The sequence below is a fragment of the Furipterus horrens genome, unplaced genomic scaffold (assembly GCF_987537825.1).
Source record: "Furipterus horrens unplaced genomic scaffold, mFurHor1.1.pri manual_scaffold_4, whole genome shotgun sequence".
In the NCBI taxonomy this organism is placed as follows: Eukaryota; Metazoa; Chordata; class Mammalia; order Chiroptera; family Furipteridae; genus Furipterus; species Furipterus horrens.
The window spans coordinates 145,795,764-145,814,594 of record NW_028327174.1 but is presented as its reverse complement, the minus strand read 5'-3'; the positions used below and the strand labels follow the sequence as shown (position 1 = coordinate 145,814,594).

Here is an 18,831-nt window from a genome sequence, read left to right as displayed (position 1 = left end):
GTCCAGAAGAGTCCTTCAAACAAGAGCTTCTGCCCCAAGGAGCTGTGTGTGCCACCCTCCCAGAATATTGATGTATTCACCAAACCATACGCCATCCAAACCCTGTATTTTTTAGATTTTAATGGAGACTTTATCATGTAGGCATGACTGATTATTAATTCAATCTCCAACCCATCTCTTCTTCCTGAAAGATGGGAAGCAGGGCAAAAAATTCCAAGCTTTTAACCATGACTTGGTCCTTTTGGTGACCAGTCTCTGTCCAAAAGTCAGTTCACTAAGATAAAGGACATCGCCCAGCAAATTCCAATGGATTTAGAAGCTCTGTGTCATGAACTTGGTTCAGATAAGTATATGTTTACTTAATTCATACAAGTATACTTAAGTTATGGGAAGAATTTATTCTCTTATGACTGTAGGACTGAGGTATTTGACTTCTTGATGTATTCCAGCAGAGGCCATTTTCAGCTTTTAGTGACAACACTGAACTCATAGAGGCTACCATACTTTCTTGCTATATAGCCCTTTCCATAGACCCTCTTGGACTATGGGCAGCTTGCTTCTTCAAGGCCTGCATAAGAGCAAGAATTAGTCTTCTAACACAATGTAGCCTTGTATACTATACCCGTGGGACTTTCATCCCATCACCTTGCCATGTAACATGATATAATCACAGGAGTTATATCATCTTACCTTCTCCCTATTCTAGTGGTTAGAAGCAAGTCAGAGGTCCTGCCCATAATCAAGTGGAGGGAACCACACAAATATGAAAATCAGGAGTCAGGAAAATCAGGAGTAGGAGCTATATGAATGTGTTCACCATGTTCATCATATATAGTGTAAAACACACATCAAAGTTTCAAGAAAACCTAAAAATCCCACATATACCTAGTACACAGAGATAAGCACCTTTAATTATCCTGATGTGTTTCTTTCCATTCTTCTCCTATGTGCTCTCCTTGAGCCCTGTCTCCTAGAAAAAAACACTTATAGATATCTCTGTACCCCCTGGCTGGTTTGGCTCAGTGGATTGAGCGTCGGTCTGCGAGCTAAGTGTCGCTGGTTCGATCTTCCAGTCAGGGCACATCAGAGAAGGAAAACTCTGACTCCAAAAAACCTCCGCTGCCTTGCGGCATACCTCTTCAGGGGAAAGGCTAAGGGAGTAAACCCTGACAGAAAATCCGGAGCCGGAGTCCCTAAGGCGGTTTGACGTTGTAGTCAACACCGGCAACTCCTGCGGCGCACCTGAAGCCAAGCTGTATTGACTCCGTCTTTCCCTTGGACCCTTCAGCTGCGGAGAGAGGGGGTGTCTGCTGCATGGGCAACAGCAGACCCTCCATATCACCCCGCCCAGGCTCTGTAGCTTCAGCTTCACTGGAGAGGACACTCCAGCGTCATCGCAAGATGTCGATTCAACACAGGAGGAGACAGATACCATGTCACTCCCGAGTCGGACTGCACAGCCATTCTCGGCGGTGCAGATAGACTCTTAAGAAGCTACACCATCGTCTCTCGAGACGGACGGCTGCCGACGACGAGATATCTCTGTGTGTTTCTGTATTTTATACAAATGTGTGTTTAAAAGCATATGTATAAAGAGGTAATGTACTATAATGTTATTTCACAGTTTCGCTTCTATTTTTAGAAACACAATCTCTTTTAATAAAATTCTCCAAAATCATTAATTTTTATAATTAAAATATCTTACAAATATAAACTTAATTTAATATTCCCTATTATTTAATTTGTTTCTCATTTTCATATTATAATTAACACTATGCTAAACACCGTTATACATCAATTGATCTCTATCCTGTAAAAATAATTCACCTTAAGTCCAAATTCACCTAAAATCTATACCTTGGAGAACAATGTGGGAGGATTTCACAACCCAATTTTGAATCCATACCTTTATTACTACCATCTCTGTTTTTATTCAAACAATAGATTTCTAAATCATTTCCCTGCCTTTATTCTTAAGATATTTCCTCCTTTCAAGAAGGCTGAAGGGTCAGCCCACCAGGAAGCCAGACTGATTAAAATGACTTTTCTTCATGGCTCCTTCACTGGCACTTCTCCATTGCAGTATGTCACCACCTTGTGTTAAAATATGAGTTTAGACATTCAGTCCCCTGCCAATTGTCTCCTTTATTCTAAGATCATAATTCCCTTGAAGGTAGAGAACATATTTTTCTTCTTTGTACCCTTAGCACCAAATGCACTATATGACACAGTAATTTTCCAATAAGGAAACTGAACCAAACTATTGAACTAAACTAGGATGTTTTAGGTATGCTATGGAAGTGTGATTTTTCTAAGCCATCGATGTTTTACAGTGTCATCTTCCATCTGTGAGCACACTGACAAAACCTAAAATCAAGTGAAATACATTCAAACACTCTTGTACAACATAAAGACCCTTTGTATCATACGGAACTCTTTAAAAAAAAAAAGAACTAAATATAAAAAATGATCAAGACATTTGAAACAACTCTTCTTTCTCCCAAAATAGTACCTAAACAAAGATAAAGACAAATGTTATTGCACATGCTCACATAGTCAAAAACTTACAAATCTACATTATGGTCATTCCTCTTCTATTCAAATAATGATCAAGATGATTTTTAAAAGATTTTATTTATTTTTTTAGAGAGAGGGGGAGGGAAAGAGAGAGGGAGAGAAATATCAAAGTGTGGTTGCCTCTCGCGCACCCTTGACTGGGGATCTGGCCCGCAACCCAGGCATGTGCCCTGACCGAGAATCAAATTGGCAACCGTTTGGTTCACAGGCTGGCACTCAATCAGCTGAGCCACACCAGCCAGGGAAGGATGATTATTAAGTTGAACATAAAATCCAACTCATTACAGAAGTTGAAAGAAATAAAATATTGTTTCAGTATCTATTCTGTAATAGGTATAAGAGGTGCTCTATAATAAATATGCCGTATGTCACTTTAATATCCACACAACACTTGTGATTATTATTAGTAAATTAATTTTATATTTGACATAACTTGCCTAGGATTCCATTGTTCCTTAATGACAGAGTTGCCTTTCAATCCCAGGAAGGTACAGTTTCAAAGCCATGATTCACCCATTTCTTCACATTATGAGAACACCTAGGAAATGACCTAGTTTTCAGTTCATTTCTAGAAATGTTGTTTCCTCAGAATATCAAGGAAACAGCAGGCTCAGGGTTGAGGCTGAACATCTATGCAAAGGCAAGATTATTTGCATTGTGCTATGTTTGATTTCGTTTCCTGCCAAATGTCATGCTAAAGCCTTGACACAACAGAGAGCTGTGCCCGGAGCCATCCATTCTCTGTCTGCCAGTGCACATCAGCTGGCATATTTTCTTTGGATACAAGAAGTCATACCAGTCTCTAAATAGGGACTGAAAAACAAAATTATTTCAAAAATAAGATCAAGAAAAAAAGCTGGGAGTGTTGTTTCTAACTTATGTATTTATGTTGTATGTATGTATGTATGTTTGCATTTATATTTTCCTGTGTGTTTCAGTTTTAAAATCTCAGAAAATTATCCACATATGCATGAAAAAATGCTTATAAAATACTTTATGTTTTCATATAAGAGTAACATGGCATAACACACAAGTAGGTTTTTGAGCCAAATTTAAAATTATTAATTTGTATATGTAAGTGTATTTCCCCAAATATTACATTCACATAAAATAGAATCATTACTAATGATAGCATATATGTCCAGATTGTTCTTATAACCATAAAGCAACTCCCATCTTCCCTTTCAATATATAATTACTGCATCATGCAGAAGAATAAAGAGTACTGATTTCTGTATGGGGTGGGAAGAGCTCTGAATAGGATAAATGACCTTGAGAAGCTTGAGAGAAACTTTGCAGATTTTTCTGAATCTATTTGATATTTAACTACCTCCAGAGAAATGACATCAAACCTCTCAATACCCTATCCTAGAGCTCACTTAAATTACGAATGTGCAAATTTAGGCATTTTTTTCTTCTTCTTGCTATTTCACCCATAGAAGAGAACTGGTTTTAATAGTTTCTATATGTGAAATTCATTTTATCAGTCTTTACTTTTCTTCGCCACAGTCCCTAAAAATCTCAATTCCTTTCTTTGTTCTACTCAGAGTTCCCACTATGTACTTTTTATTCATCATATATATCATATTTTTCAGCTCCCTGTTTGGAGTCAAGGTTACTACAATTCATGATCTTTATAATAATCTTTGTTTACACTTTTTCTTTTTAAAATAGAACTCCATTTTTAAATCATAGGCTTCTTGGTATTGACTTTGTGCCATCCTGCTTCTTACTTGGCTGTATATGTTTCTTTTTCTTTTTCAATTGATTTAAAATAAATCAGTTTGGTTACCTAAATCCTAGCCACTCTAGTTGTTGACTGATAATTTAATTCACATATATTCTATTTTAATAATGCATTCATCAGAGCCATTCAAGGCTATGATAAACACCTTCTGTCAACCTTTGAATAGGTAGTTTTATTGTCTTACTATTGAGGGCATTAATGGTAGTAGTTATTTGAATATAGTTTGTATGGATTAAGGCTTTCAGTGCCCAGGCAATCTTATGCATTTGATAATCAGATTTTTTATTCTGATAATTTCTCACTAGTATATTTTTCCAGATTAAAGTGGGTATATCATTTACATGAATATGTACTATAATTCAAAATATCTAAGCATGTGACAGCAATGTAATTATTGTAACATTTTTACACTTTACTCATGGAGAAAATTTCAAATCCATTTAAAATGTACATACCTTTGTCCAAGGCACATCCTGCTGTGGTCTCAGGACAGGAACCTAAGAAATAAATATATATTCTTATTAATATACTTAGTATAATAAACAGATTGAGAAATACCAATCCATGAAGTTAAAACAGGAATATAGTTTAAACCTCAACCATTGCTCATGTGTATATGCCCATTAACTTCAAAGGGTGTTCTATCTTTTGTCTTATTGGCTAAAGTTCATCAAGAAAAGAAAAAGGAAAGGAGAAAGTATTCTTGTATATTTCTTAATCTGAACTTCCAAAGGAACTTTATTCTTTTATGTTTTGAAATAAACTTTTTCCCCAGAAAGTAATATAGAAACAAATTCAGTGCCTGGCATACAGAGGTCAATTTTAGGCAAAATCTCAGATATCACTTTTCAAAAAGTAACATGAATTATTAGGTTAAGAACAGGAAAATGAAGAGGTAGGTTTAAATAGATTTTTATGGTGATAAAAGCTTTATAATATATGTTCATCAAAAAAGTGGCAGCAGAGCACCAATTAAAGTTAACACAGCAATAATGTTTCAAACTAGAATGTATGTGCAGATAATAGATTTAAGTGTTCACATGAACGTCAGTGCTTTAAAAATCAAAAGGACAAAGAATTACACATGGCTGCATTAAAACCCAATATTTCTCATTTCTTTCTGATTTACCATTCTATGAGATGCAATGTCATACTTCCAAATATGTTCAGAAACCCACCTACATAAAAGCTCAGATCTAAATCTAAGAACTCTCACTGCAAATGCAATAATACTAATTTCAAGAACTTCAATTAATATAGAATAAAAGACTCACTCACTTTGTTCATATTTTTTGACATCCTATCTGACTGAAATTTCCACATGCCAGGAAGAATCAGAAGAAATAAACTTTTTCTCTAATCTCTATCCATAGTTTGGAATAGAAGTTTTAGTATCAATGATAAATAGCAGCCATAAAGTAGAAATAAAAATAAATATTTCTTCCATATTTAAAGGTTTCAAGCTCAAAACAGCTTAGCTCTAGAAGTCACCTGGGTGGATAATAAACTAAGCTGGATTCAAACTATGAGTTAGGGGATTCCCACTTTTATACCAACATGCCTTGATTGTTCCCAGGTAATGGGAGAAAACCCATTGCTAAAGCAGAGCAGATGTATGTGCACTGACTGCAGGGGTCTGCATAGGATAATGCTTAATGACAGGGTTTTGTTGTTTTTAAATACACACACACACACACACACACACACACACACATTTATAAATGCAGGCTCAATTCTTTATTGTACGGTCCAAACTAGATATTTCATACATCCTGTATTTAAATGTTGGTCCCTGGATTACTAGCCAACATGGACATCAGACAATTTACATAACACTCTCTGAGCCTGTTTTCACTTCAAATGAAATTGTTGTAAAGATTAAATGAGTTAATACAAACAGACTGCCTAGAACCCTTTCTGGGAGATAGTAAGTGGCCAATAAATGTGAGCTACTAAAAACTACAAAAAATCTGAAAAGCAAAGAGATGCAAATAAAAACCACAATGAGATACCACTTTACACCAGTCAGAATGGCTACCATCAACAAATCAACAAACAACAAGTGCTGGTGAGGATGTGGAGAAACGGGAACCCTACTGCACTGTTGGTGGGAATGCAGACTGGTGCAGCCACTATGGAAAACAGTTTGGAATTACCTCAAAAAACTAAAAATGGAACTGCCTTTTGAACCAGCGATACCACTGCTAGGATTATACCTGAAAACTCCTAAAACCCTAATTCAAAAGAACCTATGCACCCCTATGTTCATATCAGCACTGTTTACAATAGCTAAGTGCTGGAAACAGCCTAAGTGCCCATCTGTAGATGAGTGGATCAAAAAACTGTGGTACATTTACACAATGGAATACTATGTAGCAGAAAGAAAGAAGGAACTCCTGCCATTTGCAACAACATGGATGGAACTAGAGAAAATTATGCTTAGTGAAATAAGCCAGGCAAAGAAAGAAAAATGCCATATGATATCACCTAATACAGGAAAATAAAGAACAACATAAACAAATGAACTAAATAGAACAAAGAGCAGAATAGTAGTCAATAGGGGGGAGGGGGGAGGGAGAGAAGGGGGATAAGTAAGGGAAGGGTCTAGTCAAGGAACGTGTATAAATGACTCATGGACATGGACAACGGGGAGGGATATGATTGCGGGAGAAGGGGTGGGTTGGGTGGGGGGGGAGCAATGGGGGGAAAATGAGACAACTGTAATTGAAAAACCAAAAAATAAAAGGAAAAAAAGTAATTACTCAAAAATAATATTCGAATTTTGATATTTAAGCAAATATTTTAACTGATATTTGTACTCTACTATTCATCTCTCAGTGTGAAACATTAGTTTATATTTCTTATATTTATGTTCACACAATTACAATTGTATGCAAAATAATTAAGAAACATATGCATAGATGTCAAATTTTATTCATGCAAGAATCATCAGATAAATTAATGTAAAAGTGGCAGGGTTTTTATATATATATATATATTTAGAATGAGGCATATTAAATGGTATTTAATAGCTATAATTATATGTCCTATGTTTTACTTCTGGTCTGTCATAACTTAGAGCAACAAAAAAATCTCCTTAAATGACAGGCAGGCACTAAAAATTTTCCACAGAATGAGTAAGAAACCAACTGTCTAATAGTCATGGGAGTAAAACTATGGGGTAAAGGAGAAAGTACAAAACTCTGGATAGTCTGCATTACTGCCAAGCTATAATAAATTTATTACAGAAAGACATGGTATCAACAAAGTCAGAGTTGGACTTACAGAGAAACCAGGCAATCTCTAGCTTCTAGAATCTCAATTTCTTTAGCCATTGCTAGGGCTTTAAACATAGGAATAGGTTTGCTAGTTCTGATTCTTCTTAGGAACACAAAACCTTATAATGAGAAAAGTAGTAGAGAGAAAGGAAGGAGGAGATACACTTATTTTTAAAGATTGGTTTAATTGAACTAAGTATAGGCTAGAAGAAAAATAACTTGAGAAGAGAAAATGAACAAAATATTATTATCATTAAAACAATGGAACACCTATAGCCTCAATAAGAAAAATTTCAAATGTCAAATCTGAAAAGTGGGCTATATTTTTGTAAACTATTTTCTGGTTTTCTGGTCAGAAGCTATTTTATAGGTCTTGTGGTGAAAGGGTTGGTGGCGGTGATCTGTCCACATCGTTTCAATGTTTTAACTCAAAGATCTTCTACCAGCAGTAATTCCCCTCTACAGCTCCCCCATCTGCCACACACACACACACACACACACACACACACACACACACACACATGCAAACACGGATGGGGACACTTAGCAATTTCTGCAGACATTTATTTTTGGTTGTTAACAACTGGGGATGCTGTGCAAGTGCCACCTAGAGGGTAGAGGCCAGGGATGCCGATAAATCCCAGCAGTTCACAGTGTAGCCCCCTTCCCTAAGAAACAATTATCCAGCCCAAAATATCAGTATCAATGGTGATATTCAAGGTTCAGAGACTCCATATGATTTAGCAGAGGACTTGAGATCCTCCTACCTTAGATCTTCACAAACTCTCCCAAATTATGAAACCACACCATTTACATCAAGTGACTCTTACAGGAAAAAGAGAACTGACCTTGGTCACAGGTCCTGACATAATATTTTAGTTGTTAGTTATCTATAAACATTGCCCATGTAATACTTAATGTAACTATGTATTAAATCCAGGCTGATCAGATTCTAGTTACTGAGTTTTTACACTACACCAATATGAACCCTTTACGTAATCGTAATCCCACTCCTTTTAGTAAATGTGTTCCATTGTCAGAAATCATTTCAGTGAATTATCTTCTTTTAGTTTCACTCTTTTAAAGAGAACTAAATTCAAAGCCAGGCATTATTCTGTTTGAAATAATTTAGTTATATTAAGTGACAGATCATTTGCCTTATTATTATGAGAAATTTGATAATTATTTTTCATTTACTCCAAAAATAACTGAATTACTTTAAGCAAAACTAACATATATTTCTATTAAATATTTAAAGATGTAGTAATGCAGTGATTTGAACTAAATAAATGTATAATATTTAGTATAATGTATAATATTTTAGTAAATATATAATATTTATAGTAATAAATAGTATAAATGTTACTATTTAATATAAAGTATAATTTGCATTATTCTCATTTTTCTCATTTGAACTTTCATTACTATCATGTTGCTTAGAGTATTTAACCTGTAAAGTATGAATGTTTCCTTGATTTTAAGTGGGATTCACAACCCAAAAAATGTGTCATATTTCAACTAGTTGATTGCTTTCAAGGATCTTTTCTGAAAAGGCCAATAATCTGGGGAAAAAAATAATTCCTTAAAACCGTTACTTAATCACAGATGGATTTCTACAGATAAAACAATGTATTAGGGAAAGGAGGAGAAAAAGAATCATGGAGTGTTGTTTATGTTGTTACTGCTGTGTTTCAATTCAGAGCTAACTTGGAAATGGTCAATAACAATGCAATGCCATAGGACATATACATCCGTCCTATGTTTTGAGTATGAGTGATGTTATTAGAAAATTAGATCTAAGTAACAATCATTTCACTAATCACTATATTACTTCAAAATAAATTAAATGAATATCACAATGATATATGCTTCTATGCTCAATATGAATGCTTTAGAGTCCCTCCAGACTTTATTATATAATAACTATTAGTACCCATTAACTAAGTATTGAGTATATCTATACAATCTCTAGATACACTAAAGTCAATTATTTTAAATTGTGCCTATCTCTATTTTTAAAGATACCAAGTAAATAGTTGTTAATTTATGCATGAGTAAATGCATGTATTTAGAAGCTGCATTTAAAATGTATTGTCTATACTTTATTCATATTGTAAAATACACAATAACTTTATATCTTTAATAGCCAAAATTGGATATATCCATTTCCTGACTGAAACACAACTAACTGTATCACATAAGTTAAATTTATAAGCATAAGCCAAAGAGCTGCTCTCCAGGCTACATCATTTGTCCCTGTCAAAGCTGTCAAAAGATCATAAGGATATTGGCAGAGTTACTCCACATCACCTTATTGAAATGTTAAGTCCTAAAGCAACTTACTTTTCAACCTATCTTGGAGGAAATTGTCACTCCATTTTCATTTCACTCCTGATGTATGACCATCAATTTAAGGAGCAAGTTCAATAGATGTGCTGTATTTGAATAAAGGATGTTATATAGAGTATGCAAACAGAAATTTAGAGACCAAATACAGCTATTACTAAATCTCATTTTTGTGCCTGCTTATTATAAAACCAGAGTGCTTATGAACATAAAGATTCATATATTCAGAACAATCATGGTGTGCAACATATTTTTCTCTGATAAAAATTAGTGATCATGCTATATCAATTACTGAGCAAATAGGTAGGCATCATGGATAGTGTACTGTACATAGTATATTAAGAAGAAACTAGAAACTTTAATACATTAGTGTTATTGGATGAATTCTGTGTGCCCCAAAATTCATATGTTGAAATTTCATCCCCTAGTACCTCATAATATAACTGTATTTGGAAATAGTCTTGTAAAGGGTAATTAGGTTAAAAAGAGGTCATTAAGGTGGGTGCTAATTCAGTGTCACTGGAAGACTCAAAGAGAAGGTGGCCATCTACAAGCCAAGCAGAGAGGACCCAGAAAAAACTAGACCTGCAGGCACCTTCATACTTGATATCTATTCTCTAGAATCATGAGAAGCGAATTTTTTTCTATCAAGTCTCCAGTCTCTGGTACTCTGTTATGGCAGATAAGAACAGTAATACAGTCAGTAATTTCCAAAATTTGAATATAGCTCTACACAACCATGTAGGTGGTAAATTTTTATCTTCAATGTCCTCCCATTTTCCATTTACTATATCTTTCTCTTTCATGGGCTTCCTGTATAATTAATGCTCCCTTGATGTTCCCAGATTTTGAGGGGTGGTCTATCAGTGGACACAGTTTTCCTTTTCTGCTTCTTCATGTGTACTCTCAAAGTGATCCTCTCCTGACCTAAAGAGACTATCACTAAGATTTTAATTACTGAGAACAGCTTTGGCCTATGCCTGTCTTTAAGGGTATTTGTCTATACAAAAAAAAAAAATACAATTTTAATAAAGCAAGCCTTTTGTGTTATTTTATTTTGTGTTGATAGTCATGAGCAGCTGTGATGAAATTGCTATCTTTACCTATTGTAGTGGTAGTATAAATTGGAAAGCAACTTGCCAGTACCTATCAGATCCTTAAAAATATTTGCTGCCTTTCACTCAGTTCTTTTACGGGGAGTCTCTCAAAAGGATATATTAACAGATACCATTAAACATTTATGTATTCTGATAATTCATTTCACTACTATGTGTACCAGCCTCTCCCCCCAACCCCCACAAAGAAACAAGATAAAAGTCTTATAATAGGTAAAAGGAACCAAGTTTTTCCCCACAGGTAAGGAAATAATGTGCTTTTATTTGTAATCATGTTTTCAAATACGATTTAATTGCATGGAACTATTTAGTGAATTTCACAATTTTAGGTGAAAAGATAAGGACACAGTAGGATTCCATTGTATAAAACTCAACCTTCGAATTCAGAAATCCCCTTTACTCTCTCAACCTCCTTGCCTTCTCCTTCCCCTAAAAAAAAAAAAAAAAAAATCTCTTTTTATAAAGTTAGTAAACAGAATTCTAAGAAGCAGGTACAAATTCTAAGGTTTTTCTGCCATGGTCCTCCTCCATCTCAGAGGAACAGGGAGAAAGAAAATTTCCACATTTACACTCTGTGATTATAACCTGGTAACTGCATCACTTTTGTACATTAAAAATAGTTGACAATGCTTCCTTCTTTGGAGAAAGGGTAGTTTTCCTTTATTTTCTAAAATAAATATCACAAAATATCTCATGACATAAGATGGAAAGACTAAGACTGTTCCATATTTTACTCTAACCCCTTGTTTTAAGGTACATATATTATTTGATTGTAATGGAACAGTTTAAACTTTGTTGTACTACGATCACTGAGTGGACATTTAGCAAATTCTTATTTTCAGAAATGAAAAAAGCATTGTAAGTGTCATATATGATCATGGATGTCAATTCATTCTTCTGAGGCAAACTTGCCACCAGGTTACCTAGAACATTTCGCCACCCAATTCTTCCCATAAACTGTGAAGACACGTGTAGAGTCCTTATGGTGTAGTACATATAGAGATAAGCATGGAAGAAAATGCTTTGTGGTTATCTCTGAGTGTTGACTTTCTTCTACATATTTTCTGTATTTTTCTAATTATTTTCTGCTATGATCAGGTATTTCCTTCACAAGCAAAAGCAATGTTTTATTTCGCTGAAGATATGCATTAATTTCCTATTCTGCAAACAGGAGAAATGGGCCGCAGCCACTGAGGTAAGTGGACAACTCTGCCTACAGATTAAGGCCTCTCTTCCTAGGACATGGGGCTCAGAGTGACTTGTGTCAGCAACACTATGCACACCAGGAGTCAGGAGTTGCAGGCTCCAGCCACCCCGCAGCTAGCAACTTGGAAGCACCATGTGCTACCTGGCCCCCGGTGATCACTGAAACACTTGAAGATTGGTTTCCATTTCACATCCCCAGAGGACTAAATTTTATCTAAATTCAATTTTTCTAAATTTAGAGTCACTGGGGAAGGGAGAATATTGATACACATATGCATTTTAGGAAACTGGCACCCTTTATTATTTCACTACTCAAACAATAATGTGTTGAAGACTCAAATACCTTGTGGCACAGTGGCTACACTGATGATGTGAGGTCAGGGTAATAAGATTCAGGCACTAGTTCTCCCATTTCCTTACCTGTGTTCTTGAGCAAATCACTTATCTTCACTGGGGATTATAATTATATGACTAATCTTATAGTAAATATTATTCAGTTCAACAGTAGTTGTAAAGTGGTTTCTCTCTCTCTGTGAGCTATGAGTTCTGTTTATCAGGCACTAATCCTTAGTGTGAAGGAGCCAGTATCATCCTGGTTGACAAATTATACTTTTTAATGCTATTTAAAAACCCTAATAAGAAGCCTTGAGAGGGTTATTTAAAAAATCTACACTGGCCGGGTTGCTCAGTTGGTTAGAGTGTCGTCCTGATATGCCAAGGTTGTGGGTTCATTCTCCAGTCAGAGCACATAAAAGAAGCAATCAATAAGTGCATAAATAAGTGCAACAACAAATTGATAAATCAGTGCCTCTCTCTCTCTCCCTTTTCTCTCTCTAAAATCAACAAATAAAATTGAAAAAATAAATATGTAAAATAAAAATCTACATAAACACTCAGCACTACAATGTGTTATCTTCTTAAGGTATTTATTTTATTCAAGTTTTGTGAACATACTGCCAATCCAGCAAATCTCAAGAAGGGTTTATCACAATATTATTTCCTTATCATATTCTTGAAAGCACTTCATAAGTGCCTAATCTTCAAAAATTCAGAATCTAGAGCAACAGAAAACAAAATAATAGTGGAATTAATGCCGAGCACTGCACTGCTATTATGCTGGGTTTGCACATCAGTATTCAGAATATAGCATTAGCACCTTGCAAGGAGGCAGGGTGTGGGGAGCAGCTCCCTCATTATTTCTAAGAGCTGGACTTGAGCACCAGTTCGGAGATTTGAATACTCCATTATCATCTGTCAATAACTGGCATTTATGGCTCTGTCATCCTACTGGATCATCAACTAATTCCACTAATAATCAGACCTCATTTTCCTTTGTCTTTTTAATTTTAACCACAGAGAGTCTTATCCAGGAAGGTCACTTGTTTTATGACACTGCTAACACAGACACATCATCATTAATATTTTAGTTAAAAATATTTCTTTAAAGCTGAAGGACTGCTTCCTTGTGAATTCTAATTCATGGTTTTGTTTTTGTTTTTGTTTTGTTTTGTTCTGAGAAAGAAGATCAGGGTCCTAAGTTTCAGTGGTGAAGGAAATTTTCTGGCACTGTGCAACTCATTTAACCTGTTTGACCTCTTTTTCTTTATTGCAGAATGAAATGATTAGTGTTGCAATTAAGGATTCTCTCATTTTTGAATATCTATAGTTCTATATCTAAACCTTGCTTTGAGAAGAAGAGTGGTAGGTGAGAGGTTCATGCAGCGTCAAGGAGCTAGACTTTTCTAATTGATCTCTTTGTCTTCAATTATACCCCCATTCAATACATCTTCTATTCTATTATAGGGAAATTATCCAAAAAGTGAATTTTTGTATGTAATTCTCTCACTAACATCCTAAAAGAGCTTCCCATCCCCTAAGACCGTATATAAGCTTGTGTTTGGCATTCATAAAGCAGGTAGTTCCTGTCTTGCTCAGCAGTCTCCTCTACGGTCATTAACCCATATCACCCATCTGGCCCAGAAGAAAAAAACACTTGCTGTTCTCAGAATAGGCCATTATGTTCTCTTTCATTTTTGTGTTTTTTATACTCTATTCCTCGTTACTCATATTTTTCATGTTCTGTTCCTTGTTTCTTGGATTATCTCTGCCTGTTTCTCCTCCAGGCACAGTTCTTTAGAGCTCGGCCCATATAATTCCCCTTTTCATCCTCTTCCTGGGCTTAGGTATATGCCCCTACTACGTGTGTCTCATTCTGTCTCATGTTCCTGTATGATAACCTTGTACTTCAATTATTGCTTTAAAGGTGTATCTCTTCTAAAACACTTGCTAGTTTCTAAACAGAAGGGACTTCACTTCTTGATTTCTCTTATTTAACATCTATCCCAACACTTGGCACATAACAGGCACTCAGAAAACATGTTGAGTGAATGGGTATAAAATTATCCGTATGTTTTATAGAATAACTTTGTATTAGTTGATCTTTTTCACATGCAATAAGGTATATTCAAACCATAATCTACTACCATTTTTGCCTTAGAACAGAAAACTGAACATGCTAGTTTTAATAACCTAATCAGTCATATACCGTGTTAGAATAGAGATGGTGACTTTCACTAGACTTTTCCTTACCTTTAAAATTACTTTTTTCAAAACCTTAAATTGAAAACAAAAAGAAAGATCAATACGACCTTGCAAAACACCATTTATATCTTCTTTCCAACTATGAAGTTCTCACTTCCACTTCATAGCACACCAGACAGTGGAGCTTATTTGTTAACTAGATAATAACCAGCTAATTTTATTCACACATTTTCCAAATTGTCAGTGCATGCTTTCTCCTATCTTCTGCATTGAAAGGCATAAATTCAGGGAATCAAGTTTCTAGCCATCCTCTAAAAATACATTTTAAATTGAGCATTCATGTGATGATAGTCTGGGCACCACTGAAGAGTAGTTTTATAAATAAATACTTTGCCATATACAAGTTCACTTTTGAAATGGGTATGCTATCATGGCTAACTTGTACTATAATAAAAGCACTTGGAACTGAAAGTAGGAAAACTAGATGCACTCTTATTTTTGGGTTTCAGATCTTCTATAAAACAAGATGATCAAAATAGATTTTTTAAAATTTAAGTTTGGAATTCTTATTTGGGAGCAGAAAAATGTCCCACAAATATCTGGTACCAATTTCTTCTACAATATCCCCAATACATACACAAACCTGCACTCCTATATCTGTGTGCATGCACACAGCTGAAGTTACAGTTTTCAGAGAATAAATATATTTCTTAAAGATAAGTATATATTTTTAAAAATATATTTTATATTAATTTAAAAAATGATCATTCTATGTCTTGTAAAATAATTGTATAAGTAAAATGCATACATCTGAGAGTCCAAAAAAAAAAAAAAAAAAAAGAATCAGAGTGTCATTGGGGGAAAAAATCACATTCTTCAGCACAATTAGCCAAACAGGGATTGGAGATGAGCCACTGACTAAAATACCATCTGAATATTAGAGATGTTAGAAAAGCCTGAACAAAGAGGGTACTCCACGGACAGGAATAAGGGCTTGCTGTGATTCATCATTAAAAAACAATGGTGAGGTTGGAAGAAGAAAATAAGATTACTTAAATCAAAGCGACCAATATTTAATTGTTGCCTAATTGAGTTAATCACAGGGAAGATGAAATAAAGACACAGAAGGCTGACTCGGGAGTTTTACGTCCTTAACTGTACTATTGTATTGGGTCTGCAGAGTTGTCATCATAAAACTCCATTGTTTAACAAGTAATGCTCAATTTAAATTGTTGAAATTGTATGTTGAATACTCAATATGTTGAACACTCAGCAAATTCTTAAAGTGAAAGAAATTTTATTTTGTGGCTGGTATATCTGCTTCTTTGAAACTTTTTAATTTGATACTATTCTTCTGGTAAGTAAATTATAAATATCTTACATTATGTTTGGGTCAAAATAGCTGAGTAAAAAAAAAAAGCCCAAAATATAGTCATAAAATTCAACTATGTGAAGGAAAATAGTTAAATTGTTATGTATCTTATTACACCCTTATTTTATAGTTAACCTTTTTGTTTAAATTCTTACCAGGTTACTAGGGATGATTTTCATTCTTTCAAAATAAATAAAGGAAATGATATCAAAAATTTTCTCTCATGCAATGATAACTCTTAAGGATTATTTCTAAAAGTACAGTCGTTTCAGATTTTGTGCATATAGTATATTCTTTTCATATTACACTTATTGGGGTGGCATTGGTTAATAAAATTATATAGGTTTCAAGTGCACAATTCTATAAAACATCATCTGTATATTGCATTGTGTGTTTACCTGTCTTAAATAGTATCTCCTTGTGCATTTTAAGAGACATACATTTTATGTATTAAGGACATTTTTAAAGTAAGCATATTGTACAGTGCAATGAGAAAATACATTTTCAATTTCTCTCTTCCATGAAATATCTGAGCTAATAATTTGACCTTAAAATCTTTCTTTTCATTAGACTTCCTCTTTCAACAAGAGCTTTGCTAGCCTACTGAGTCATGACAAGTAATCCTTTCTTTGCTAGGGTACACTGTTCTCCCTGATGAACTAACAAATTAAAATGTAATGTGAAACAAGAACACTGGGAATATTGAGGAATAGCCACTTACGTGGGAAGAAATCCACAATTAACCCAAGATGTACATTTTAATTAAAACGTTATCAAGCTAATAATACAGAATAACATACAGTCTGAGGCATCTAAGAAAACCATGATACGGAGCACAGGAAAGCTATCTTATACCTCTTATCTCAGCTAGATTCTGTTTTGGGGCCCCCTCTCACCGACTACCCCTCCAAAACCTTAGTTCATTATATCTTGCCAAGAATTGGAAGACAATTACATGACTTTTCACCATCTTCATCTCAAGCTAAAGTAATTATTTGTCTGTTTTTTCTTGCATTCTTGTTTTCCCCTTTAAACTTGGTTTGCTCAAGGGTAAAATGAAGCACAGTACTTATCAGCTTAATGCATATACAAGTGGTACTGAAGGCAACTGACCATGGCTGAAGCCAGAGGTTAGCTGCAAATCCATTAGCAATTTTAAATAGTGGGGAGAAACATTCTTGATGAGCCTGTGATAATGCTGAATAACTGCAGAAGTCACAAAATAAGACAATGCAGTTTGTGTTAACATGTCATCAGCCAAATTCACAGAAAGCTTTGAAGAGTTTCCTATAAGATGATCCAAAACACATTTACTGTTCATATATCTGAAAGTAAAATTTCTTATTATTCTTTGACACATAATGCATTTAATTTTAAGGATCATTTTCTAGATATAAATGTACGTAGCAGAAAGCTAGCATGTCTAGAAAAATATTCTTGCCAACATTGAAGCACTGATATATCAGAGAAATGTTTGGAATTTACAGAATATACTGTGGAAAAATTTAAAGTGTGTATTGGGGGGAAATTTAATGACACCCTTTATATGTAAGCTTGCAAGTTTTTTTTCTTTTTTTTGAGTCAGTTGGCATTAATGAACTTTTCACCAGATAATCTACAATTTATATTTAAGGAAAAATTCATTTTTAAAATCTAATCTCACATTCTAGAATTACAATTTTCTGTACTGCTTGCATTGTTCCTGCTTTTCAAATTTCCTTCCAAAGCTATGGTAAACTTTAATAAGGGACCTCTCAAGTCAGACACTTTATCATCATTAAATCATCATGGCACTTCTTATTTTAAGAATTGTTAATTAGCCGATCGATGATATAACAGAGACCATACTGACTCATTCAAAGCAATTACAAAGATTGGTTCTTTAACGGAGCTGTGTTAGCTTAAAGACTGAAAAAAAAATGTCAATGTCAGTATGTCTTGCCCACATATATTATTAGCATTTTATATATAGTGTATGGGCAGTTTTTGGTGTGGGCAGTGTTTGAGTTAATGTAACTATTCACACTAGCAAAGTTTAGCTGAAAACATATTTTGAAGAAGAAATAATAGTTTAATAGAGCTAGAATCTTTGGAAGAAATGCAAGAAAAGTCCTAATTAATGAATGGAAGCAAAAATAATTTGCTTTAATATTAATGTATAATATTAATAACAACTAATATTTAAGAAACAAAAAGCATATTATGTAATGATAAATAGTAAATTAATAAGGAACATACAGAATCACCATTTGGCAAAAATTGCAGTAATAATTGTTGTAGTTAAAATTTATCAGTAGATGCTAAAGTAATTAGGTAAAGCAGGTTATTCAAAAATCTCAAAATATCTCTCCATATATATATATGTGTGTGTGTGTGTGTGTGTATTAGTTACAAAGGGAGAATATAGCAAATTTGTGGTGGGAAGATTCAGCACATGCTAACTTACTCCAGAACATCCTGAGAAATAAAATATATACCCTGTAACATGATACACTGAGAAGGACACAATATTACTTCTGGAGTATTGCTAAAAATGCATAATCTCAATCTAATTATGCCAAAATGATTACATAAACCCAAATCGAGAGTTAGTCTACAAAATAACTGACCAATCCTTATCAAATGTTTAAAGATCATGAAAAACAAAGA

At 34.3% G+C, this 18,831-nt stretch overlaps 1 long non-coding RNA gene across 1 annotated transcript in view; it reads right to left on the bottom strand.

The window, feature by feature from the left end:
• The window catches only part of LOC150013008 (uncharacterized), a 493,123-nt gene that overhangs the window by 341,114 nt on the left and 133,178 nt on the right, over positions 1 to 18,831 (bottom strand). The window contains exon 2 of the long non-coding RNA XR_016510792.1: positions 4,780 to 4,821. This is a non-coding gene — a long non-coding RNA (uncharacterized LOC150013008). The remainder of the gene's footprint in view (positions 1 to 4,779; positions 4,822 to 18,831) is intronic.